Source organism: Hermetia illucens, chromosome 4 (assembly GCF_905115235.1).
Source record: "Hermetia illucens chromosome 4, iHerIll2.2.curated.20191125, whole genome shotgun sequence".
Lineage (NCBI taxonomy): Eukaryota > Metazoa > Arthropoda > Insecta > Diptera > Stratiomyidae > Hermetia > Hermetia illucens.
In genome coordinates this window covers 144,590,897-144,618,281 of record NC_051852.1, presented here as the reverse complement: position 1 = coordinate 144,618,281, position 27,385 = coordinate 144,590,897, and the positions used below count along the sequence as shown (strand labels likewise).

General features: G+C 42.4%; 1 protein-coding gene across 19 annotated transcripts in view; it reads right to left on the bottom strand.

The window, feature by feature from the left end:
* The window catches only part of LOC119653550 (homeobox protein 5), a 1,045,448-nt gene that overhangs the window by 511,668 nt on the left and 506,395 nt on the right, over window positions 1–27,385 (bottom strand). The window contains exon 1 of one of the 19 annotated variants that reach the window (XM_038058244.1): window positions 4,030–4,787. The exons of the other annotated variants lie outside the window; for them this stretch is intronic. The gene's annotated coding sequence lies outside the window, so the exon portion shown is untranslated. Of the gene's footprint in view, window positions 1–4,029; window positions 4,788–27,385 lie in introns of those variants that run through there. 19 annotated transcript variants of the gene reach the window in all.

Genomic DNA, 27,385 nt, shown 5'->3' with positions numbered 1-27,385 from the left:
AAGATAACTACAACCAGACCATCCACAAAACCAACTAAGTGACTTCCTTCACATGGGAGGATTTAGACGCCAATCTATTTATTCCACAGAAGAGAACCTAGCATTGATCCCTTAGTTCGGTAATCGGTATTGTACCAAAGTGCCTTTCGGAGATGTAACTTCCATCAACAATTCAAGTATCTAAGGACACTTATTTTCTATAACCAAACAAGCTTTTCATCTACCTAACCTAAACCCATTTTCACCATTTAACGACAGCAAGATTACTCTCTATCTCTTCCACTGAAGGAAGAAAAAAAAATCCTTCTCCCATGAAAGCCTCAAGCACGCTCACAAGTCAGTCGAGCTTGGTTTTCATAACGATTTTAAGGGCTCTATTGGCAATGCAACCTAAACGGAGGACTCTATTATCGCCGGTTTTTCTGCAAATCTCCATAAGCTCCTTCTCACTAATCACAAGTATCGCCAAGGTATCCGGAAGTCCTTGTTATTATCTGAAGTTTCTCCGATGAAGGAAATAGCAATGTCCCTATATCGAGAATCTGTAGACAGATTAGCTCTGGAAATTGCCGCATCAATCTTTTCATAGTAATCCTGTACGATTTGAATTTGATTTTGTGCAAAGATTTTTTAAAAATTTCCGCCTATTGACACGCTTCGCCTGTTCTAAAGATTGGTGTATGCTTCTTACTTTTCCTAGTACCCGATTGCCAACCCTTGCATTCTAAACGTGACTTTGCCATTGTATGACCCTTTAGCTATTGCATGAACTTCTCCTTAAAATAGGATGAAAGCTTCCTTCCGTCTTCACTCTCTTACCGGAAACGTCTAATTTCACTGATGTTTTCTCAAATTTCGTCACTTGTGTCATATTAGAATGTCCACGTAAACCATTACCATTCCTGGCATTTCTGTGCAAAACACTAACCGTTTTTTTTCGATTTTCGACTTTGCACTTGCAATGCACGCTATTTTGTAATCCCTTTGAGTTGGAGAAGAAGGTCGTCCTTCTTTAACTGAGTACCTTTCCTTGGAAGTTAGGATAGTATCTAGCCAACTTCTCCCTCCCATCTATTCAATTTCCCTTGAGGGTAATACATTCTTTACATGCTTGAGTGTGTTTCTCGTAATTACTTACTTCTGTTCGAAACGGCGGGATTGTACAGCCTTCTGTGCTCCTTATATTGTCTCAATTGCGATCCAGTCCGTTTTTCGGTGTAAAATGGATCTTATTCCGAATCAGTTCCAGTCAATAAGACGAAAGTAATCGGAATGTTCGAATAAGGCAGAATGTGTTTGCATAGAGTTGTTGATGAATCCCATTCTACCGCCTATAAAAAAGGTGATTGGTTTCGTCTATCAATCTATTACAGAACACACAGGAGGATCGTGCAATCTTATGCAGAACTGAAAACTTCTAGGTTCACCAGAACCTAGGTAAGGAAATAACGACCATGTGTAAATGTCGATAAGCCGAGCCTGTCTGGCTCCTGATCCTTTTTTTCCAAGAGAGTTGCAACTCATCCAGTGTACATCGCCATTCTTCCAGACCAAAATCGACGATTATCCCTAATCGAAATCATTGAGGAAGTTAACATAAGCCATGGAAGTGTCCGAAAAATCGTGGGAGATGGCTTAGAATTTCGACATTTTCCCCTAGATTGGTGCGGTGTTTCCTATCGAAACACTACAAGCGCCATGGATTGGAGGTTTCTCAACGGCTGTTCAGACGATTCCAGTGAGAGGGAAACGGGGTTTTGGATAGAATCGACACCTGTGATGGAAGCCCAAATGCACCATTACACATCTGAGTCAAAACAGGCCAGTATGAAGTGGAGGAAAAGAGGAGAGAGAGCGCCAGTAAAGGCCAAAGCGAGATGATCAGCCGATAAGGTGATGGCAGCTGTTTTTTTATTCGAAAGGTGTTATTCATCTCGCTTTTCTTCGTGATCAACATACTATTAATGCCGGATGCCGCGAAATTCACGTTTCAGCGAAAAAGGAAAGGAAAATCCGTCTTCATGACAATGGAAGGTCTCGCGTGGCCAACGAAAATTGGATTCCTTTAATTAGGAAATCTTAGAACATCCTCCTTACAGTCTCCTTACGATTTCCATCTCTTTGTGCCACTACACATACATTTTATGACGGTAGGATTTACGTAAAAACTTTCAATTCGGTAGGAAAATTCTGGAACCAAGGACAGCAACCGAGCCGCTGATCTTAAGGAATTAAAGGAATTTCTGCCATCGAGAAGCACCAGCCAGCACGTCACCTTGACTATCGCAAAAAATCGGTAAGAAAATGGTCGCTCAGGTTCTCCTTTGCCTTTGATAAGGAAGGAAAAATGTTTCCTTCAAATAAGCGTTGATTACACTGATGGTGGAATAATAATGTATTCACCTCTGCCGGAACTCATCGGATCCTGGTTTTTTTTTTATTTTTTATAGAGAGAACTGCCCCTTCCAACTCTTTTGTGGTGAACAGTAAGAGTTTTTCGACGGCTTCCAGTCCATTGGGCCGAAAGTGATGCACAGGAAATAACGCCCGTACAATGCGGTTCGCCCTGTGACTAGTGTATAACCAAGTTCCAATAGATCCCCAGCCACATCGTTGACTAACTACTAAAATCTTCCAGAACAACAATGATTCCATAATCTCTTCGCAGCTTGGACGCATGGGCTTTGACATGAATCCGGTGTTTAAAAGTACGAACCCCGCATTCTTGCATTCTGCAGCTCGTTATCTTCTCATTTGGTGTTTGGTAGTTGCTGAAAATTGTTGCCCTGAAACAGCCAGACAAAGTCAACTCAGATTTGCCTCAGAACTCAAACTCGGATGCCATTCCCAGTCCAGACGGTAGCGGTACCCGATCAGCCAAGGTACTTGTTCTGGCACCGACCGTAGTGAACTGCACGGTTGTACTCCGGTGTATGTTGGTTCGCAAATTTGGATCATGTTAGGGGTGTCACCTTTTCCAATTCTACCCTAAAAAACGGATACAGCCTCAACCTCGCAGTATGGGCAGCACTCCCTCCAAACAGGCCACGATCCCCGCAGAGAACGCAACACTTATTTTTATTGCAGGTCCTCAGATTCTGACTTACCTACTCGTATCTACGGCATGCTGCCCCTCTGTCAGATTCCTGGTAGGTTGTAGGCGTACACCCCTAGTGTGTCTGGCTCTATTCGTATCCTACATTTCACCCAACCAATTCTGATTTTTCCGTTGTTAAGAAGTTCAGCGCTTCCTCCTTTTTGGACAAATATCTTAAATAGGACCTTGGCTTGTATGTTTTATGACATAACCATATGAATGTATCTGGACCTCGCATTCTGATTTAAAGTATAAATTTTGGTCCGCACTTTCCTATGTTTGATGTTGTTGCATTATGAAGCAATAATAACCAACAGCCCACTTTGCAAAGGTGAACCAGAAACTCTAAATAACACAACACTTATGTCGAATTACATTCTTTTGTAACACACTTAATTCGACAGACGAATGTATGGCATTCAACTTGAAAATTGGCAACCAGGTCGACACAACAAATGTTCAAAATACTTGATTTGGTTAGAAGCCTAATTAACAAATTCAAGTGAAATTACTCAGTCGTATTCCGCTACGACGAAAGTTATCACATGGCACTGACTCGTTGCGCTCACTTTTATATCTAACTATATACTCGCATAATCGGCGGCACATATGACTCCAGTGCAAACAAATAGACTGATTACCTCAGACGCAAGGTTTTAGTGCTAAAAGCCGGCAATCTAGCTCTGCTATGTAGATACAGACTCGCTTTAAGAGAAGGCTCCACTCTAAATTTCCAAACACGGTGAAAAAAGTATCTTTAGAGCTAAGAGAAAGATTTCAGCTCAGTTTCGAGGTAAATATATACATACACACTCAATTCGCACCGAATGCACACGTACGAACGTACCTGGTATATCTGAGGAGGCTCAGCCTCAAGGTGGAAACAAAAAGGTAGAAAGATACCACCTATGTCAACATGAAATCTTACTCACATGCATTGCCGCTCCAACGTTTTTCCCATTTATTTGAGGAGTGTAAATATTCAAAAAAGATTACGCGGATGTTAACAACTGAAGTAACAGAACGAGAAAGACACACTCATATGTACAGTTTCGGGTATATCACTAAGAAACTTTTTAGTCATACGACACCACACACAAAGCATTCAGATATTGCTGCTAAAGATAAGAGATTTCACATAGAAACGTGGTTTCGCGCTAGTATGCATACGAGCGGTGCGTTTTCCGCGGAAAACTACTTGGAAAACTGTAGACGAACGGCCCAAACGGCAGACTTCAGGGAATCTCACAAAACTGGATTGAACTTCAGACGCGCACTTGGCGAAACCAAACACTGGGACAACGGCTACCGGGCCCTTTGCGAACTTTCACTATGCACATGTGACCAGAATTCAACGAACACTCACTGAAATTTCCGCGTATCTGCAGGAATACCCAAAAAAGATAGAATTGCGGTTCGCTCAAAGAAAGCAACTTTTTTCCAACTCAAGACCGCGATCGCGACAAGCGTGAATAGAACTGACCTCTACACGCCGATGTCTATCGCTTTTTGGCATTATATTTTTGGGAATTATGTATAAAATTATACACGAAGAGATCTGAAATCTTATAGAGCGCTGCGCTTGGCGAGTTGAATTCCGCGCTGGCTAGATTTGATTTTTATAAAAAGATTGTTTTTTGGTTGGTCTAGCGGGAAAAGCGTCGAAAAATCGGCAAGATCGCGGAGATCCAACAGATTGTGCTGTCCATAATATGTATTATTGCATGACCGCGGAAAAAAATCTAGACGCCCATGTGCCAATGGCTAGCACTAGCTACCCAGTCTAGGCTAGCATGTGGAGATCTTCCGGACAAAGGCCGCATGCGCATCTGGTTCTTACGTAGAAAAGGGAAAAAGCTCAGTAGTCGTGGAAGGCGAAGAAAATGATGAGCAGTAAAAATATGAGGCAATAGTTATAAACACCATGCGCCTAGTGTTGTTGCTTCTGTATCCATCTGTTGGGGCCGGGCACTGTGGACGATTGTATCTGGACGCGGAGATCTATTTGGATCGAAAGAATTATTGGCCTAGAATGCATCCGTGCGGCATGGCAGCGCACCGCCAGGCTTCAGATTGTTTATAGCTTGTCTGGTTCGCCTATGGACAGACAGCGATGGCGTGAATGTGGGAAGTCAGCCAAAATAACACAGATTTGCGGAAATTGGAGATTTTTTCCAATTATTTTGTTTTGTTTCATTTGGTGGTCTTATCTTGTGTTTCTAGTACTGGATGTACATAGTGAATGTGCAAGTGCCAAAATAATGTCCCGGTGACATTCAAATGTTGGACTTCAAAAGAAATTTCTTTTCAATTGATTTGAGTTTTTGAAAAACCAAAGAAGTTAGCTTTGAACTTTCTCGACTGACCTTTGTATTCAATTTAGCGCTTATACATATAAAGAAATTTGAGTGTTTCGCCAGATAATAAAAGAAAATTTTGCCAGAGTTACAAACAGATGTAATCAGATTACCCTGAAGAATGTCAGGTGTCATGTTCGTAGAATGAACATGCAGGTTGACCAGTATCTTAATGCAGTTCTAACGTAAGAGGTGGACAATGGACAGCGTTAGATAATTTAGTAAAAGAACGGGATTTTTGTCACGTAAGCATAATGCGTATTTTCTAGAAAATAATAGGAGCATACTAAAGAACCCTGATAAATATAGACAAAGGGATGTGGAAAATATCCAGGCCACCTCTGAGAAAACGTACTTTGCCCCCAGCAAGTGTAACTGGTTAAAAAATGACCCATAGAATTCCTTCTAAGTCTGACCCACCATTTTGTCAAGTTATGTGAATATGACTTTAAGATTCGTTTTATCGACAGTCTTTTGTTAATCCCTTTATCACAAATAAATTGGAAACCAGAAATTTAGCACTTCATTTGTTGAGTTGTGTTAGGTTCCAGAGTGATTTTGCTGTAGACTACATACAATTCACGTAAGATATATACATACGAATATTCTACGATATGTCAGAATTCGAGTGAATTTCCAAAAAAAAATACAAGATATACTTACGATAGGATTTACGCCGAATTTTTTAGTATCACGTATTGTCTTTTTGCTTATATATTCATAGGGGCTAAGGAGCGTTTTCCAATAAACTTCCAAAATGTCATAATATACTATTGTCACTAGCAGAAAATTATGCTCCCCCCCCCCTCCCCCCTTATCCTTAATTTCACTATTGTTCCTACATTTCCTATTTCGAATCCGAGGGGATTACCTCCTTTTCCTCCACTCTTCAGGATTGTTTTTGCAAGGAAGCAATGACGTCTAAATTGTAATATTGAAGAAATAGGATCAATACTTCGGACCTGGGTTCTCCCGGGGGAGGGGGTGGTATAGACGAACTTGGATTGGTTGCTCAATTTCATGGAGGAAGTGGCTCACTTCTGCGAATTTGGAAGATATTGACAAAAGGGGTCCTTACTAGATGTTGAGGTCTTGCTTAGGACTACATAGTATTGCGGAAAATTTGCCCTCATCGGAAGAGGAGACATTTAAAAGCTTCTCAAATAAATAGTAATAACAACCGTTAAAATAAACCTAGATAAGAATGTCAAAAATAAAGAGTGCGTATTTCAGTTTTTCAAAAACTGACTTTCCTTTGAATATATACGACCCCTAGCACGCAGCAATTGGTGTCAGAAGTGGGATTCAAGAAAGTGAAAAACTGGTGAAAACTGTGAGGATAGAGAATATAGAGCGTGAAACGTGGCAAATTACCTGTTATGGGAAGTACCTAAAAGTGGTGGAATGAAGGCGGAGCTGGCGAAAAGAGCACTATCAACTGCCGGAAGAATGGCTAAGCTTATCAGTTGTTTAATGCAAGCCATGGAAGCGGAGGGAGATGATCCGGACACGTATGTCTTCAAAGGCAATCGCGGGGAGACCAAGAAAGCTGCGGAAATGACAAATACGTTGTTGAAAATGATGGAAAAGATTCTCAATGATCAGACAAGTATCCTCAGTGGACTAAAAGATGACCTAGGTGAGCTGAAAAGTGACTTCGATACCAAAATTAATTAACAAGCAAACGAGTTTAGACCACTTTCAAGTGAAATTAACTTGAAAATAAAAGTCGTTCGTCTTGAGCCCGCCATCCACTTAATGGCGGGCCGCACTTGTTCGAGAAGCAACTTACTCGTTCTGTTAAGTGCATGGACTGCTCTTTTCTTGGGGGTGTGCCCGGCACTTTCAAAAATTATGTATCATCAGACGCTGCCTCAGCGCAAAATACCACCTATTGTCGCTTTCGGTCACGCTGAGAACATCGGAAGATTGGTCTGGCTCTCCTTTCCGGCAATGGACAAAGAAAATAGAAATGAAGCTGCTATGGATGCCTTCATCCAGGCTCTGTGTGATGCAGAACTGCAGCAGGCATTGAAAGTGGCCGACAAGAAAACTTTGAAGGAAGCCTGGCATACAGTCTCCAATTCTAAGCCGAAAAACGCACATCAAGGAAGTTAGCTGGTAGAATCGTCGCCTCCCCAACTATCATGATACTACTTCACCGTGTTCAACACGATCTTTGCATAAATGAACTTATTGAAGCAGTGAACTGCGTTATAAAAATTGACACTGGTGCAACAAAATTCATACTGAGGAGCAATATAGTAGAAGGTAATAGGCTGGTCGGAAAAGAGTGGTATTTCCTGAACAGCGACAGGGAAAACGGGTAAAGTATATTGATCTAGACGTGTGACGCCACTAGTCCAACGTAGCATCTTCGTCTCCATTACCGCAAGACGCCGTTCATTGTCTTTTATGGTTGGCCAACACTCCGAACCATAGAGAGCGACTGGACGGACGACATTGCGGTAAATTTTAGATTTGAGACGTTCGTTGATAAGTCAATCACAAAGGACACCAGTTGTGGAACGCCACTTCATCCAGGTTGCGTTAATGCGTGAAGCAATTTCATAACGCAGCTCTCCATTGGCTGATAGCGTTGACCCGAGGTATTTAAATCGCTCAGTTCTGGGCAGATCACTGCCGCTGACAGTGATTGTGCCTGTTTCATGGGGATCGGTCGTCAAAAATTCAGTTTTGTTTAAATTCAATCTGAGACCGTGTTGCATGAGGCGATCATTCCATTTTTGAACAAGTTGCTCGAGATCATTTTAGCTATCAGATGCTAGGAGAACATCATCTGCATGAAGCAGTGTGTAGGGCGCTGGACGTTGGATATCCCGTTGGATATTCCGTGTCCATAACAAGGACAAAGAGGAGTGGTGAGAGGGCACTTCCTTGATGAACTCCAACAGAGACACGAAGCGGTTTTGATACACCCGCCATACTTCGAACTTTACTTTTCGGATCGTGGTAGAGCAATTGAACCCAGCGCACGAGTTCTTCTGGCACGAGGTGTTGTCGTAAAGCATACCAGATGAGTTCGTGTGGTACACGGTCAAACGCTTTCTCTAGATCCAGAAAGGCAATGTAAAGAGGGCGATGCTTCTCACGGTGTTTCTCCATGAGTAACCGCGCAGCGTGTATTGCGTCAGTAGTTCCGCAGTTCTTGACAAATCCGGCTTGATTCACGGTTATTTCAACGATTTCGCCGGGGCCCGTCCTGCCGCGTCGACTGAGGTGGACGCCCTAGCATTTCTCCGAGGTTTGTGACTCAATCCGATCATCATGTTTGTAACGACATTCTATGCATTTCCTTGGTCGACCTGTCGCGGGGCCTGTCACCAAAAGAAATCAGGTAGGATTTAGCATAGTAGAATAACTCCAACTATACTCTATTTATCTCTTTCCCTGATCTCAGCATTTTATTTTTGTTTTACTGAGGATAGTACAGAGTACGATGCCTCAAACCCTCCTCCTTTACCTGTGCTTGGGACCAGCATACTATGTTAATAGCATGGCGGAGTTAACATCATGGATCGACGAAGAGCATTAAAAGCCACAAATAGGCAATCAGAAGACGAGGTAGGAGTTCACTGCAGCACTTCTACGCGCCAGTAATCTGCAAGATCCATACCAATAGGTAGTAAAGCTCCCGGAGAAATTCAGCGACATATTTTCTGCTGGGGATAACGATCGTGGAAGGATCAGTGCAGTGAAACATCGAATAGATACTGATAGTGCAACACCAATACGATAACCGTGGAGGAGAATTCTTCTGGCGAAACAAACTGAAGTCATCTCGATGATCCAGAGGATGCAGGGAGAGGATATCCTGGAGCCAAAGCCTGAAGCCAAAGTCGACTTCCCTAGTGGTCTTCGTGAGGACGCAGGAAAGCCGTACTCGCTTCTGATTGATTTTGTAGCTCTGGGGGACCATATAATTAACAGAATCCAGGTCCGTCGTTTCTCTTTACGAGGTAATTCTTACTAAGTGTGAAATCCCAAGGCGAAATAAAATTGTTGGGTTAGAGGAACATGAAAACGCAAAGATGGGTCTTTACCTTACTGTAAATCAAGAAAAAGAACGTTAACAATATGACTAAGGTTCCGAATATACTCAAGTATAAGCTGCTTATCCAGACTCTTGATGCATGGACATGGTACTAACAGATTCTTCATTTGCTTCTGTGTAGTCCCACCGAGCCACCAATGAAGAGGAACAATAAAAACTGCTGCCTCTTTGTCGGCTTAGAGGAAGAACAAGAGCAAACACCACAATTTTACACAAACTGTTGACAACTGATAAGGAGTCATGCAGTAAGTTGTGCATCGTTCTATTTTTGTAATTAACAATTTGCAGGTAGTACAACGTTTTCCTCTAGGAATGGTTAACTTTGGTAGACTAATCAAAGTCTCCTTGAAACGGCCCCCATCCCCCCTCCACGTAACTATGCGGCCCTTATTATCTCTTCATTCCATTCAATTTTCCAGGCCTATGAAAAAGACCTTCGGGATCGAGACTTCACTCCCTTTCTCCACCACTCTCATTACCTTATGCTGTGGAAATTTACATTATGAGGTCACCGGCATATTGCAGGGTCTTGATTGGGGTTGGTGTTTGGATGTTTGGACTCAGGGATGTCCGCTGTAAAGAGCGAAAACTGCATTGTGACTAAGACGGAGCTTAGATAGCTTTACGCTGCGATGTGTGGGGCGTGTATGGGAAGGATTGTTGTAATAAGGATATCGATTTATTGGCTCCTTGCAGCATGTGAAGTGGCGTGCTTTCGAAAATGGTCAGCAAGGGGCCTTTCGTTTTGGGGCGAAGATTTGCTTTTGGGGTAGGATGTTGCTACATTAACGCTTTTGTTAAGTTTCAGGTAGTTGTTTCTGAGCTTCCTATGCCTATTTGAATGAAACTCAATCTTGAAGAAAGTAGACAAACGTCTGTGCAATATTTAGTTTGATCAAAGCAGGAAGCTCAAAAACATCTGCCCGCAATTCGGGAAATAGTTTCTTAAATTGAATTAGCTGGTGGACTAGAAAGGAATACCACGAAGTAAACTTATTTCGTAAAGATTTCGGTTAAAAACTCCTTTTGATTTTGGAGAATATGGTCTTGGAAGATAAGATAAAGTTGCGGGAATGGTTGTTGCCAAGTCATGGTATACTTTTACTTCTTCAGATTATATACAAGCGGCGTAGCCGATGGTATCTTTCGAGACACGCTGATTTTTAAGGAATTAATTTAGACTAGCCTGAGTTTAAGAAATTGGCTTATGAGCCACCAAATGGTACTGCCCAGCGTCATTTCATGCTGCCGTTTCTAAGGGCGTCGGGAAACAATAGGAATGGAATTATGAGTGATAGCCTCGTGGTTAAGCGGCTGTGTTTGCTGAGTTACGTGTATGGGGCGAAGCTACGGCAGATTAGCCACCTTTGGGCATTTCTCATCGCTTCAACTTGGATGATTTATATTGACTTTATGCTGATCGGTCCAAGGCTCAATTTGAAATTGATTAAAGGGACAATGGGAACTGCGATACCCAATCACCTCTCCTTGTCTCAGTCTCACTATCGTGTCCTCCAATTTAAAAAGCGTAAACACAATTAAAATAATTTTCGTGGGCCTGCCTATCCTTTAAATTTGCTCTTAGGATTCATCACCGACCGGCTACAATTTGCGGAATTTGACAAAGTAGATGCTGGTGGGTGAACAGAACCCCGAGATAAGAGAACTGGTCCACTTATTGGAAAATGTATTTGCGCAACGTGCATGTTTTGCTTTTAAACGATTCGTTTACAATTTGATTAGTTGATCGTGAGTCCTAATTCTGTTGGTAACTACAAATGTGGGTACATCTCCCTTTCATGGAGTATTGATTAGGCCACAGAATCTATGTTGCCTGTACACGACCCTAACCGTGTACCTCTGGTGTTTACTGAAGTCACCTTTCTGACAACGTACTTAAGTAGCAGATTAAAGATTATAAGGGGAGCCCATTTCTTTAAGACGGATGGTCTTATTTATGCCACTCGAATCGGTGAGGCACGTTGTAATGGTTTAATTAGGTTTCATAATAATGCTTACAAGCGGGGACTGAAAACAGAGATGTGCTAAATGCTAATATTAGGTACGTGTAGCTCTCAGTAAATCTAATTACGGTTGGTATCTCTTTCAGAGACAATTATTGTGCGCCTCTCGAGTTTGTTGGCTTAAAATTTTGTCTTCTAAGGCCTTTTAATGGTATCACTTGGTGATGAAGTTAAGAAAATTGTAGCTACTGCATCAGAAGTATTTTATTTTGATACGGCTCCACTTTGGTTCTCGCTTATAAAAAACTAAAATATTTGAGGGGGATTTTATTTATCAGCGACATATTGCATGAAATGGCCTCTAGCAAAGATAGAAGTAAGTTCGATTGGCGAAAAAGAAAATGACACTGTTGCTTGAATTAAGTTTAAATGGAACTGGTTCTTCAATTTCAGCTGAGGACATCGTCGATTGTTCTGATTAATCTGGCAATGGTAGTGGTCAAAGGGTAGTATAGGTCCCAGGGCGAAATGTGGATTGGTACCCACGATGGAGCATAAAACCTGGGAAATGCCTGCTGAACCAACACCAACAGCTCTACTACCAAACCCTATCTCCACCTCCACGTGGTGACCGCTGGGAGCTCTTTCTTAACGAAAAGCTGCAGACAGAGAAGGATGAAGGCGAGTCTCCCGCGCCTAAAAACGGGGAAAATTAGGGTAGGGCTGACAACCCTACACGGAAAACAGCTTGTTACGCAGCCACAACAGGAGTCTCGGACAAGACGGACTTTAAAACGACGGACCCGGCAACGACAACGGATCAACGATTTGGGCATTTTCTCATGGAACGTGCGCCCCTTATACTGAGATGAAGCTGTTGAGCAGCTAGCCGATACCCTGTCCCAATATAGGGCTGATATAACAGCGTTGCAAGAGATGCGATGAATAGGGACCGGTTTCCTGGAGAAGAGCCACTACACCATATATTATAGCGGTCATCCAGTAAACCATGTGCTCGGAGTAGGTTTCTTAGTCAGCCAAAAAATGAAACCTGCTGTTATCGGCTTTGAAAACATAAGCGAACCGCTATGCACTCTGCGCTTGCGAGGCAAGTTTAGAAATATAAGCCTCATAAACGTTCACGCCCCTACAGAGGAGACTGCAGAGTCGGAGAAGGATACCTTCTACGAGGCAGTAGAACGAACCCTCGAAGCCTGTCCCAGATATGATATCAAAATCATACTTGGGGATTTTAACAGCCAAGTAGGGAAGGAGCCCGTACTTAGGCGATACGTTGGCTCCCATAGCTTACACGAAAAAACAAATGATAACGGACTGCGGATTATTCAATTAGCAGGGTCACACGAAATGGTTGTTGGAAGTACCTGGTTTGCACGGAAAGCGGTCCACAAACATACGCAGGCCTCTCCAGACGGGGCCACTTTCAACCAAAGTGACCATGTATTGATCGAACGCCGCCACCTCTCAGCCTTGAATGTCAGAACATATAAGGGGGCCAATATAGACTCGGATCACTATCTCGTTGGCATGGTTTTCCGAGCTCGAATAACAATACCACCTAGAATCCCCTCTGACAATCAGGTGAGAGTGAACACTGAAGCCATCCACAACACAACCCTCCGCAACACCTATAAGAGGGAAATGGATGCCGCAATAACCGCAGTCAACAGAGGACCTGGAGATGAAGCATCAACAAATGATCTTCACAATCACCTGAAGAACGTTATCATGGACACGGCCACAAACATACTTGGCCCCAGCCGCAAAAGGAGTCGGAACGGCTGGTTTGACGATGAATGTAAGCTAGCAACGGAACGGAAGAATGCCGCATACCGAGTAATGCTGCATTCTCAGAGAACGCGGGCACGCGCAGAAACTTATCACGAACTCCGTCGAGCGGAGAAACAACTTCACAGACGGAAAAAGGAAGCCTGGGAGAACCAACAAGTCTGTAAACTAGAAAAGTACAGGGAGCAACCGCACCAGGCGCGGAAGTTTTACCAATAAGTCAGCAGGATGAAGCCTTATACACCTCGATGCTCATCCTGCCGAGACAAAGAGGGAAATCTGATTACCGACAGAATGGGCATATTAGAGCGATGGGTTGAGTACTTTGATGAGCTACTGAACAACCAGAACATCGGCGAGTTGGAGGTCCCGCCAACTGAAGACGACGGACAAATACTGCCACCACCAAGTTTAGGAGAAACAGTCCGTGCAATTCATCAGCTAAAAAATCATAAGTCGCCAGGAGCCGATGGAATTACAGCCGAATTGGTTAAATATGGAGGCGACCAGTTACACCAAGTGGTTCATCAACTTGTGCTCAAGGTATGGGACAGCGAATCAATGCCTGACGATTGGCAACGAGGCATTATCTATCTCATACATAAAAAGGGAGATATCACACAGTGCAGCAATTATAGAGGTATCACGTTGCTGAGTACCATCTTTAAGATATTCTCCACTATCTTGTTAGGCCGGATAGCCCCATACGCCCAGAACATCATTGGCCCATACCAAAGAGGCTTCACTCCAGGCAAATCAGCAACAGGTCAGATTTTCTCTGTGCGGCAAGCGATGGAAAAACTGTTGGAATGCGGACAACAGTTGCACCATCTGTTCATCGACTTTAAAGCATAGCCATCTGTTCATCGACTTTAAAGCATAGCCAGGGTAAAACTATACACGGCCATGAGAGAATTCGGTATCCCGACGAAATTAATAAGACTGACTAGGCTGACCCTGACCAATGTGCGAGGCCAGATAAAAGCAGCAGGATCACTCTCAAGACCATTCGACATCAGCAACGGTCTACGACAAGGGGATGCGCTATCTTGCGTCCTCTTTAACCTGACCCTCGAGAAAGTGATCCGTGATGCCGAGGTAAATGCAAGAGGTACGATCCTCTTCAAGTCCACCCAACTACTGGCCTATGCTGACGATATCGACATCATGGGAAAAACCACCTGAGATGTACAAACTGCCTTCATCCAGATCGAGCAGATGGCGCAAGATCTTGGGCTGCACATCAATGAAGGCAAGACAAAATATATGGTGGCAACGTCAGCACCGAAGACGAATCAACCAACAACATCAAACCGCACTGGTCAAACACAAATACGAAGAAGAATAAGGATAGGAGAATACAACTTTGAGACCGTTGACAATTTCTCCTATCTAGGGTCGAAAATCACAACCGATAACAACTACGATGATGAAATCCGCGCACGGTTGTTGTCAACCAACAGAGCTTATTTCAGCTTACAAAGACTGTTCCGCTCGAAACGTCTCACCATAGGGTCAAAGCTCTTACTGTACAAGACTATGATCTTGCCAGTCCTCATGTATTCCTTGCAAACTTGGGTTCTTAGCAAGAAAAATTGCGAACTCTTGGCCGCGTTCGAGAGAAGAATCCTCCGAAGAATTTTTGGCCCCCTACATGGGGATGGACGATTCCGTAGCCTACACAATGACGAAATCTATGAGCGATACCATGACCATCCGGTTGTGGATAAAATCCGGCTCAATAGGTTACGGTGGGCTGGTCACTTAATCCGTATGGATGAGGATGATCCAGCCCGGAAAGTCTATAAGGGCAATATCTATGGTAGAAAAAGAAGACGAGGCAGACCCTGCCTAAGATGGGGCGATGGCGTAGGTCAGGACGCCAGACAGCTTTTAGGGATATCGAATTGGTGGACCTCAGCGCAAAACCGGGATGTTTGGAGTTCCTTATTAAGGCAGGCCTAGACCGGATACCGGTTGTTGCGCCATTGGTGATGATGATGATATTGCAAAAAATGGCCTCTAGCAAAGACAGAAGTAAGTTCGATTGTCGAAAAAGAAAATGACACCGTTGCCTTAATTAAGTCTAAATGGAACTGGTTCTTCAATTTCAGCTGAGGACATCCTGGACTGTTCTGATTAATCTGGGCAGTCAACGTTTATTGTTCGTTTCGCTGGTGATTCTCACCTAGGATACATTTCTTTTCAGCTGGGGTTGGGTGTCGTAGAAGGATTTCCTTTTCAATATTCAAGACGATTTTATGCTTCCCAATTATTATGAACATTTCTTCCTTCTATTTTCCTATTGTTCTACACTCCAATCTTAGTTTTTGGCGTGCAAAACCCTCTACTTTCACTGTTTTCATTCGAGCGTTGCCAATCGAGGTTGCCCGTTCTTCAATCAATTGAACATAAAAAATTCCGTGTATATTTGGGGGAGGGGGATGTGTGGAGAAACAAACACAAAAAAACTATCTAGGCTTCATTGGCACACGTGCTAATTAGCTACCTCGTACTTAACCCCCGTATATGTAATGACATTCAGTGCCGTCTAGAACCTCCTCCTCTTCTTCGGTTCAACTAAACTGAAGGTCAGGAGACATCGTACATGGCGATTAAAAAGTTGAAGAGGGCGGAGATCATGAGGTTTTCAGGTCGAATCAAAATAGCGTCATGATATTAGGGATTGATCGCTCCGTTTTTTAACCAAAATGAGTTAAGGGCAAATAACATCGGAAGTTCTGAAAAGGTCTGAACTCTTCCTCTTTATATGCCCTGATAAAGAAGGGAGATATTTGGTCTTAACTCAGTTTATTTGATGACAGATAAGGACAATCAAAAGTACGATAAGCCTGAGATTGAGAGCTTTTTTTCGAAATTATTCCGGAAATCCATGGTGAAGGTCGAAGAGAACTTCGAAAGTCTTATTGCCAATGTTTGCCTTTGACCACCAGTGTCGAGAATTTAGATAAGATTTTACGATCTTCATGATTCAGTTTCAAAAAACTAAGTTGGCAATTTCATATCTTACCGAGTCCTCCAACCTGCATGTTTCTTTATCCCTACTATGATACACAAATGACTTTATTATTGTGTTCCTTTGGGATCCCTCCTACTGCAATCCACATCACTTTCTTTTCAATTCATTGGAGAGGTTTATATTGTATGAGGTGAACTGAAAATACGTTCATTCCTTCGATGATGAGAAACTTCTTTGCCTGTTATGTTCCAGAAGTAAAAACCATGACGTAAGTAAAAGGAGTTCAGTTTGATTATACTTGCTTTATCTAATCCTAAAACTCAATAAAAGGACACGTTCACCAAATTTGTATGTTACCGCTTATAAACGAGACACCAAAGGAGTACTCCTTCCAACTTTCACATGTTTCCAATTTAACGTTAGACTTCGTCCTCCCTAAAAATTTTCCATGGAACATGATATAATTCACTCCAGTCTCATTTCATCCCCATAAATTTAACTTTACCCTCTACCAGCTACGGACTCATCCAACCGTAGAATATGCGGCAAATGGGAGTATATCTAATTGATGAACGCGATTTTAATTGAATCATTTCATTACGACATATACCCATAAAGCCTCGCTTCGAAATAACGCAAGTGCTTAAGTCCATGGGATGGGCAAGAAACGTAGACCAGCAATTTTTTCCTCCATTCCATTTTTGAAAAATTCATGACATCTCCACCATCCGAAATCATACTGAAATGATGGAAAATTAGGGACAAATGGGGAGCAGCAAACAGCAGTGGCACAAATCATTTGTAAGGAACGATAATTGCAGAGAATGGCTGGATCCAGACAGAGCCGTACGCAATCTAGCACTTCGCATTTTATCATGTGGCTCTTTAATTTAATGTTTCATCCTGTGATAGCTTTAATTAAATTGACTTTCGCTTTTGTGCTGATTCAACTGAAAAATTCACTGCCAACTTTTTTGTTTGTAGCGGGGAGGGCTGGAAAAATCGTAAAAGAGACAGTCGCACTTAGGCTCGTCAGGAGAACTGGTTGAGGTTTTGGGAGCCGAAAAAATAAGCATATCTGGGATAGTGGGTAATGGAACAATGTGGGGTTTGTCTGAGTAACATGAAAAATGAGCAACTGAATTTGATTTAGGAGTTCGTTTTTCACACTTAGATGTATTATAGATTCATGCGATTTTGCCCTTTAGATTTTTATCTAAATAGAAAAATTCAAATTCATTTCACCTTCTCTCCATCCACTTTCGAGGGCTTTGTGCAGTAAATCTATCTTCCCAGAAGTGATCACTCAAGAATTAAGTTCACTCAATGAATTAGCATGAAATTCCATTCTACAACCCTGGAAGCTATCACGTTCCATTTAGTCCTTTTTCTCCACGTAAAGTATGAGCAACCAACATTTGAAATGCCGAGCCCTTCTTTCGCAATCTCATTTGCACATTAGTAAACTCATCTAGCTCAGTCATTTCGAAGTAAATCTGAATCTGGATTAACATTTTGGTGATGTCATTCAAACCTACGCTTCCACTGGCCACAAACCTAAGATGACGTCGCAGCCTCTTCGACTATTCTCTTCAAATACGAGGAGATATGTATGTACATATTCAACGTGGGGGTGGATTCTATAATGTGCTTTCAAATCTCTTCATATTTCTGTTGAACCACGTAGATCTGTGCTCACGTCTATGGTAAAATTTGATATATTCCGTGAACAGCTGACCGTGTTGTGGATACGGCAACTAGTCCCTATTTGGACTAGTACACTCCATCTCTACGGATTTCTATGCGCGCATCTGAAAGCACAGAGCCTTCTTGCTCATGGTCTAGCAGATCAGATACACTCCACTACACTTAACAAATTCAAATTCTGCGGAACATGCTTGAGTGCGACTTGATGTGGTGGCAATGTACCTTCTGCAGTACCAATGGGCCAAGTAAGCAAGTTCTGGACTGAACCATTGAACCTTTGCAGTAGATTCAATTTCTAACGACAGAACAGATATTCAACTGCACTTATCAATTACAGCACGATGCACATACGTTTCCATCTGTAGATGTAAAGATTCAACTGTGGACCCATCAGATCTTAAGATTCGCTAGAAGCAGACGAATGTTGGCAATATTTTGTCTAAGATGTTGAAGTCAGTTGGCAAGTGTGGGCAATTAAATGGGCAGTGGGCAGAATTGATTCGATGAACCGAGGCCTCGTGAATTGCTCTTGCCTTTGGTAGCGGGGACGGAGAGAAATTATGAGAGATATTGGTTGTAGGCATTTTGTCAATTGGTACTGCTGTATTTTGGCCACATGGGGTCAAACTCGATTGACCTCTTAATATATTCATTAGTTAAGTGTGTTAGTTGGTTTGAAACGTGTGAAGCGTCTAAAATGTATCTTTTGACTTGTTTAATATTAAACACATGCGTCGATTTTATTTGCGGTATCTTAGTTGCTTTACATCCAAATAGATACAAGGTACATTAGAAGATTTTTTCTCAACCTTTTTTGAAGAATATTTACACCCACGTTATTGGACGTCCTTAGTTCCGTAAAATTCTGCAAGAAACATAAGTAGGAAGGTGCCACAATGGACGCAATGCTGTAGAGTACCAAGAGCTTATTATGCCTTGAGGGCTTGGAAGTTTAGTTCCTCCGTTTCGTGTAACCAAGCCTTAGTCAATCTTATCATCTTTTATTCGTCAAAAAAAAATTAGTAGTGAAAGTAGGCGTAACTAGGAATGACAACAAAAGATACGCTTTGGTGTGGCCTTTATAAATACTGGGAAATAAATATGGAAGCCGATGAATGATTTTGTGGAATTTTTATGTCAGAATATGATTGTTCATCGCGGTCGGTATGAGGCAATTTTCACCTAGAATAATTTTGTAGAATGATTTCTACCAAACTTTCCAGTATAATGCCCCATATTATGATCTGTATTGTAAAACTGTATTGCTCTAGGAAGGCTTATGGTAATTCATAAAATAAAGTAAATATTATTATTGACTTTTCTTGACCAAATATGGGAAAGAAGAGCAAGAACAGATTTTCTTAGATTTTTGGGTTGGGTGCTTTCTAATTATGAGCCCTTAAAAAAGAGAAAAAGAGAGATTTCAGACCCCGCCTCGAAAAGTTCTAATGGAGACCTTCCATTTGATATCCCATATAATTATATTTGATAAAAAGAAATTTACACTCTTTTCCCCTCTTTGAACTGTGATTCGCTGTATACGTAGGATTTGCAGTTTCAAATTTTCTACGGCGTGGGACTACGCTCCTGTGTTTTATCATCACATGTTAGAAAGGTGCGTGTGACAGCTTGAGAGTCAATGAACATCAAAACCTTAAAAAATGACGACTTCATGTCGATATCAAAGATGCTCATCTTTTTGTTACGCCTGCTATTACATATATAAACCAAAGGCTCATGTAAGAACCTAACTTAACAAAGGAACACACTTTGGTTTCGCGGCGCTTTGCTGCCATCTCGTCCCTCACACTTATCCTAAATTTGAGATTTAAGAGGGCTTCTAAATTTGACGTCGCTGCAGATATTTAAAGTTGGCTGAAAGCGGGCAGCATCATTTCGACAATGGGGCGTACCACATATCAGTGGCCACTCCAAGAAGCTCAATTAGCGCTGTGGTACGCCATTTTGATGCCACAAACTCCTAAGACCGTGACTGCTGTTATGAGAGCAGGGAGTTCAGCCGGCTAAGATCTTCAGAACCAAAGCGTAGTATTCACGGAGGAAAGCACTCTCCCACACCAAAGAATGGTTTACGCAGTGTCCGTAGATTGACTCTAGCTAGAGTTCGGCTATCGCGAAGGAAGTGGCTGAAGGTTTCCTTCTCTTCTCCGCAGCTTCGGCAATGTGAATTGTATGCATTTGCGGGTTTTGTTATAAGCGGGCCAAATATTCGTTGACTTGAACAGGTAGTTCTGGGTTGTCTCTCTGGTGCTATCATGAAACCATTTAACACGAAACTAAGGGGAGAAATTTAAAATTAGGATTACATTAAAATTAGAAAAGAACATATCCTCCTTGGGGAAATCACGTTGCCTCTGATCTTGCTAAGGCATAGTTTTTTTGGGATCCTAGCTCTGCTTTCGTCGATAGAGGTCTTTTTTTTTTCTTTTCATGTCAAAGAGGTTCAGTTTTGAGCAAAAACAATTCAATGATGCCATTCTTGGACAGAATTCATATTCCTCCTAAACTATCCGTTGATGCTAGAAACTTCAAATAGTAGAGCCCTATGGATAGGTAACATAAATATTATATCCGATATTATTTCAATAGACAGTTCTATGGCGCGATGAACGTCCTTACGTCCTTACCTTTTCAAGTAAAGATTTCCGGCTAGACACTTAAAAAGAGTATTATTGTCTAGCCATTCGGTGGAATCGTAATTAACTGACATTCATCTGCTTTCTCCTTTGTATGTACGCATACATTCAGTATTAGACTCTCTAACTTTTTCATATATTCTTAAATATATTAAAAATCGATTGTCCCGAACAAATTTCGATTTTTCGACCTCGAAAAGCAAGCACCTCCCATAAATTCACTGTTGAACCACAAAAGGCGGGTAGTACATACTCAAAAGCCAAACCCCATCTATTCCATATTCAGCGATAATCAGATTTTTTTTTTTTTTCCTTTTCTTTGACATTTTATAATTTCTTTCCGTTTTTGTTTTTCCTTTTTTATTGAGTTCAAAGTTAAATATTGATTACCTACTTTTTTAACTCCTTAGGTCGAACATGATTTTGGTTTAGCCTATTCTACGTCTCGTGTTTCTACGTGTTTTTTTCGGCGTAGAATCGGACATGTTACCTAACGCTGCACATTAGGTCCTCCAGGCGGAAGAGGGATTGCCGGTTCTGTCGCTTTTTAGAACCCTAATCCGCGCAAGGCATTAAGCTTTGCTTTGAGTCGGTAGGTGTATACCGTAAAATGTTACGGCTGAACTTTGCCGACGAAGACACGAACGAGTGGCTCAGGCAGTACTGCTCCTCCCTTAACGATGTGTGGGAGGGTGCGCGACTAACCTTGAAAAGGGTCTCTGAGCAGCCATCGATCAAAAAGTGCTTTCTCTGACTTCCAGAAGAAGAGCGAAATGGTGTCGGGGTTCTGGAACAACTTGGTGTACAGAACAACCTTAACACTTCCACCTGGTTGCTGCTAGGCACCAAAACAGGAAAGAGAACCGATAGGCCGGGAACTTTTCTCACTATCGGCGTTCCCGAACCTGATGTTAAGAAAGTTCGGGAAAAATCGGGTTGCCGGCTCTACTATGGGCTGGGGACCGTCACGTTACAAGTGTCGGCTCCTAAAACCATTGAAGGGGACATGCAGCCTCCGGCATCTACATCTGAAACATTTGGACTCTTGCCGGCAAGCGAAAATCCTTGTGAAGGAGCCTAGGGCCACTAGAGCAGCATTTTTGTTGTCCCTTAAGAAGTGGGACATGAAAACCCTAGTAGGGCTTTTGACGGGACACTGCCCCTTAAACTACCATATGGAAAAGATTGGGGTAGTGGTTTCGGCTGTGTGCAGCCAATGTGAGGAGGAGGAGGAAACTGCCCTGCACTTTTTATGCAGCTGCCCGGCATCCTCAGATCTCAGACGAAGACACCTTGGCAAGGTTTTCTTCAATGAAGAATCTGCACACTCTCTGCTTCTTGAGAATGTTCTCAGATTCGCTAAAGCCTGCGAACACCGTAGGCGGGAAGCCATTGAATAGGCAACTTACGGGGATAGTACAATGGGCCTAATAATGGCCTGAGTGCTCGGAGCTGTGGCTCCCCCCATTCAACTAAACTAACTAACTAGAACCCTAATCTTCACTGGATACCACCACAGCCCATTTGAATGCTTCCAAGTTTTCCTTTCGAAAATCTGGATCTCGAACCAAACACTCAATGGAGAGATTGATAGGCGTCTTCTCTATTTCTGCTTGTGCCCATTCTCCAGTGCTTGACCAGCGGAATGAAATATGTCGATTTTGCCATTGGAGTACGGACTTTGTTAGGCTATCTAACATGAGTATCAACCATCTACTGGAGTAGTCATAATAAGATAGTGATCATTCAGGTCTTTCTGCTTGTAAGTGCTGGTCCACCAAAGTGCCTTTCAATTTGGTACCGAGTTGACAATCAGAATCCAATAATTTAACAAGAATTCGCATTGGGACTTTGACCGGTATGGACCTCACGACGACTGGAATTAATTGGCATTTGACAGATCTACTTCTCTTTAGGCGCTGCTTCACCAAATGACGGAGGTTCCCTCACAAGAGCAGAATACTTCCAAGAAAATCAAGCCCCAAATCACAAGGGCGAATATAGTAGGCAGGAGATCTGGAGTTAGGTATGCTAGTGAGGTCAAGGATATTAGACTAGCTTTTGAAGGGGAAGAAAAAATTGAAAATCTTATCGTCGGGCAGATATGATGCAATGCTTGCTTTCAGCAACATATGCGTTCGACCAGTTCTGATAATTGTAGGCTGCGGGAGGGAGGGCACAGCAGAATGGGTTAAGACCACTATCCCTAAATTGTAAGGCTAGGAGAGAGTAGAATTGTCGATATTTACTCAGGCTGATATATCAGGAGGACTCATGGTGACAGTTTACCTTTCCACAGGTAAAACGATGGAGATAGAGAAACTTCAAAACTTAATGACTGCCAAAAAGGGAACTCACCCATACGGCGAAACAGAAGGCATAGGAAAGCGGCTCTTCGTAAGGGCGGAGGGCCAATCGTTGAAGGCACGTTTGCAAGGAGAAACTATATATCGAGGCATTGGAAGAACCTGTTGCCTTTTCAGGCGGTACTAAGAAAAAACAAGAAGGTGCATTTTCAAATTCAATCTAAAATGTATGTGTCTTTCAGATTTCTGGCTGGAAATCATAGCTAAGTTCCATTGAAATTTGGCAGGAAGCCTCTTAAAGCAGTCGCAGTATCGAGAAAAGACATTTGGATTCTACCGTCGCAAGTCGATATACTAATACTACTTTGTATTGCGACAGGAAGACGTTAACATTTCTCGGCTGCAATGCCATCACATATAACGAGATTTAGGGAAGCGGCGAAGTAAGTTACTTCATCAGGCGATAGACTATGGTGGAACTGGAACCTGCCCAGAATGGAAACACAGATCCGAAACCTCCCTAATTAAGCCGAGGACGGGTCATTGAAGCGGGGCGTAGTCGATTTAGGAAATTCTGCAAATGAATTTCAGCCATTTTCACTCCTTTTCTCCAATATCGTCGAAAAGGAACAAAACTCATGATCATTAGCTTAAGAGGAGAATTTTTACCTATAAAATGGTGTACATATGGACGGGGGTCCGGAAGTCGAGAAAGTTGGAGAAAAATGCAGAAATGTTTTGGGATACTTTGAGCTTCCGTAAGTTCCTAGAATTTCTAGAAAAGGAGCGAAATACGTGATGAGTAGTTCCATAAAATTTGACGCGAAAAGTGGTACATACTTAATCCGTCTGGATGAGGATGATTCAGCCCGGAAAGTCTATAAGGGCAATATCTATGGTAGAAAAAGAAGACGAGGCAGACCCTACCTAAGATGGAGCGATAGCGAAGGCCAGGACGCCAGACGGCTTTTAGGTATATCGAATTGGTGTCTAGAGTTCCTTATTAAGGCAGGCATATACCAGATACCGGTTGTTGCGCCGTTGATGATGATGATGATGTTACCTCGGAGAGGATTTGTTTTTAAAGGAAAATAGGATACTTCTGAGGACACGGACGGTAACGCACCTGTACTTTTCGAAACTCGTTTCGCTCCAGATGGGGTAAAGAATGAACAGAACTCGGAAGTAACGAAAGAGTAAATGGTCGGAAGCCACAATAAGATGAGCAATGAAAACTTTTAAACTCCTGGAGTGCCACGCTTTCCTAGCACTACTTCAAAGAGGCCTACAAAATATTCTAAGAGTGTCATTCTAGCGGTGTCTGAAATCTATAGATCGGATGACCGTAGGCAAAAATACCGGATAAGGATGAACATCCATTTATGAAATCGAAGTTTCATTTTTCTGCGTTTAAATCTGATAGTGATATATGTACTTACATAATATGCGTGTATTGTATTAAATTACAGATTAAAATATACCCGTACCTGAAATTAATAAAAAAATAGATTAGATAAAAAAATTAAAATATTTTTGATATAGAGTAGATAGGACTAGATTTTATAAGAATCTCTCTGAAAAACACTTCTCTTAATTTTAGAAATTATTCGCGAGTTGTCACAATCTCGGCTGATGTCAAATTTTACCTGCCACCAGCAGTAAAAACCAAACCGGCTCGGACGACCCTATTTACTTGAAAAGAATAGAGAAGCTGTGCTGGTGGTGGGTTATTGGGAATTTTCACTGAGAGTCACCGAGCATTTTTGCAGAATGAAGTACTTCTTCAGCGTTCGGAGTAGACGTATTTTCACTCAATGTTGCTATCAGGAAGTATAGCAACATCAATAAGATAGGTAGAGCAATCTATCCTATCAACTTGTTATGTGAAATGTGGTAATCAGTTAAAACTTGCCGATTAAAACACATACCGTGACCAGACCTATTGGGTACTGCCTGCCTTTATAAGTGTAAGCCTACTTATTTCCTTTATCAGTCCATGCCTGTGTGACTGTCCAGTACCATCGGAGTGCATCACTCAACGTTCCTAAAACCGAACTATTCACTCTTGGTCGTTTTTCATCCGCTTTTTCATTAGAAGGTATCTATAAGAACGGGTTGTGATCATACTATCAGCAACAAAAAGATTCCTAGCACAACGCCATTTTTTTGTTGAATGGAGACCAACGGATGGTCTTCAGGTATAACTCATAACTGCTCCCTTAATCAGTACAAAGCTACCTAGCTAGCTTTGTACTGACGAAAGGGGTAAGTTGCTCCCGAAATATATATCTACACTGTCAAATAAAAATTGTAGTTTGGAGTAAGCTACTGGTCTATCAATATGAAGGAAGATTCCGGGTAGTTGCAGCTAAAGGAGATTGAGACGTCTAAGTGGGAGAGGATAGTCCGCTCGGAGAAATGAAAAGGAGCGATATCGGATGAATTATTGTTGTGCAATTTAAAGAACCAGACATTCAAAACTTTAGAAACTACAGCGTAATCTTAAAGGATATTTCTAACTAGAGAATTGAAAAGTGTAGAGAAGGGCTGGATTGAAGTAAAATTGAAAGAGTAACGTAAAAGAAAACCAGACATTTTCGATGCGCGATTGAAAATGCTGACTACGTGAAAATTGAACAAAGCTTCTCTCTGAAAGTTACACTGAGGTCCTGAAAGGAGCTCGTAAATGACAGAGGTTGTCTATCAAGAGAAGGAGAATAGCTTTTGAGAAGTTGGATTGCAAGAAGACGTAGTGCAATGGAGATAAAACAAAAACAAATAATTCAAGGTCGACTGCGTAAAACAAGCAGCAGCAGTTTAGGTTAGGTTGAAAAGGAGAGGAGTTCAGAAGAAATAATAGGAAGCCTAGAATAAAACGAGAGTTGGTAAAACCAGAGAGAAGTAGATCGATGTTTCACAAAACCATGTTGCTCGTTTGTTATTAGGTTATCTAAGTGCACAGTCAATCACTCGTTTTCGTATTTGTCGAGAATGTTGGAACAAGAGTAGAGAATGAGATCAACCATAGAGATAATAGCGTCCTCTTTCTGAAAGTGGGAAAAGTATAATTTTTCAACGCTTTTATTAAAACGCTGATGGCCGCCTGAATAGCTCGTGACGATCCGTCGTGGACGCAGTCCTTGGCTTTCGTCTTCCTCGGCGTTCGTACAGTCCATCGAGAGGAACCCCCGCCAGCCCCGCGAAGATGATATATGGGAAGAATGTGCAGCACTGGAGATCAGGGTTAAGCGACAGGAACAAGAATGCGGTATCGAAACTGCGGCCAACTCCATTTTCCCGACATACAGCGCCGAAGGTCAGGGACTTCGAAGCATGCTCGCGGGTCGTCAATGGGGTGGACGCTTTTCCGCTTCGCCGCAGCATTAACCTACGCCCCTTCAAAGCCTTAGAGTAACAGGGGCACTTTTACAAGTTTGACGTCCGGTATGGACTCAAACGTGCCATCTCGTCGAAACCGAAATAGTTCACCAAACCCCCACCCCCCGCTCCAACAAAGCGTTTACGCAGCATCAGGTTCACCTGGTAACACCATTGGCGGAATCAATCGGGGTTCCTCCGCTGAGTGATGTGGTGGCGCAGAGGAGTCATGAACCAAACACTACATTACCGGCAGTACGTCGCCACCACCGATGCATTGAACCGTCGGCAGACATCTGGCAACCCAGCTAGAATCCGGCGCGGAGTGGTACTTTCTTCCAGCCGCCACTTCCGAGGAGTTTAGACAGTTCCAGTTGAAGCAGAGGATGAAGGGGGCATGGCCGTAAGAAGTTCAGACAAAATTTCAAACAACTTTCCAAAGCCCATTTGCAGTTTGGGCTTGTGATATTTGTATGCACTGGTGGCAACTGCAACCGACCGTGGAAAATATAAAAATCCTTGTCACAATATGTAGTTATTATTGTTTTTGAATCCACGAACCCAAATTTGTCGTCAATTATGGCACCAGCTGCAATAGAATATTCATGCAATAGTGGTTCTGAGTCCTGACCGACTATGAAAGGCAATGAAGTGTGCCTCGCACCAGTGGCGACGAAGATATTGTTTGGACCGGCGGCATAGTGCGCCATGATCGCATCCGAAATGAAGACATCAGCGATCGATATGAGGTTGGACCATTGCAAACAAATCGCGAGAGAGGTGTCTTCGATGGTATGGGCATGTAATCGCGTGGATGAAAACTGAGTTTGGTATAACATGGAAGTAGATGGAGAATAACCAAAAGACCGTCCGAAATAATGTTGGCTTGATCCACCCTAATTCGGCATATGGCCGAGAAAAGTGCGGTATGCGATTGGGACGAGCGGACCCCGTTTATGAACGAGATAGTTGAAAAAGAAAAAGGTATCAGATAGGATTGGAAATGATTCTTGGCCTTATGAGCTCGTATAGGGTTCTTCGATATTTTTTTGAAG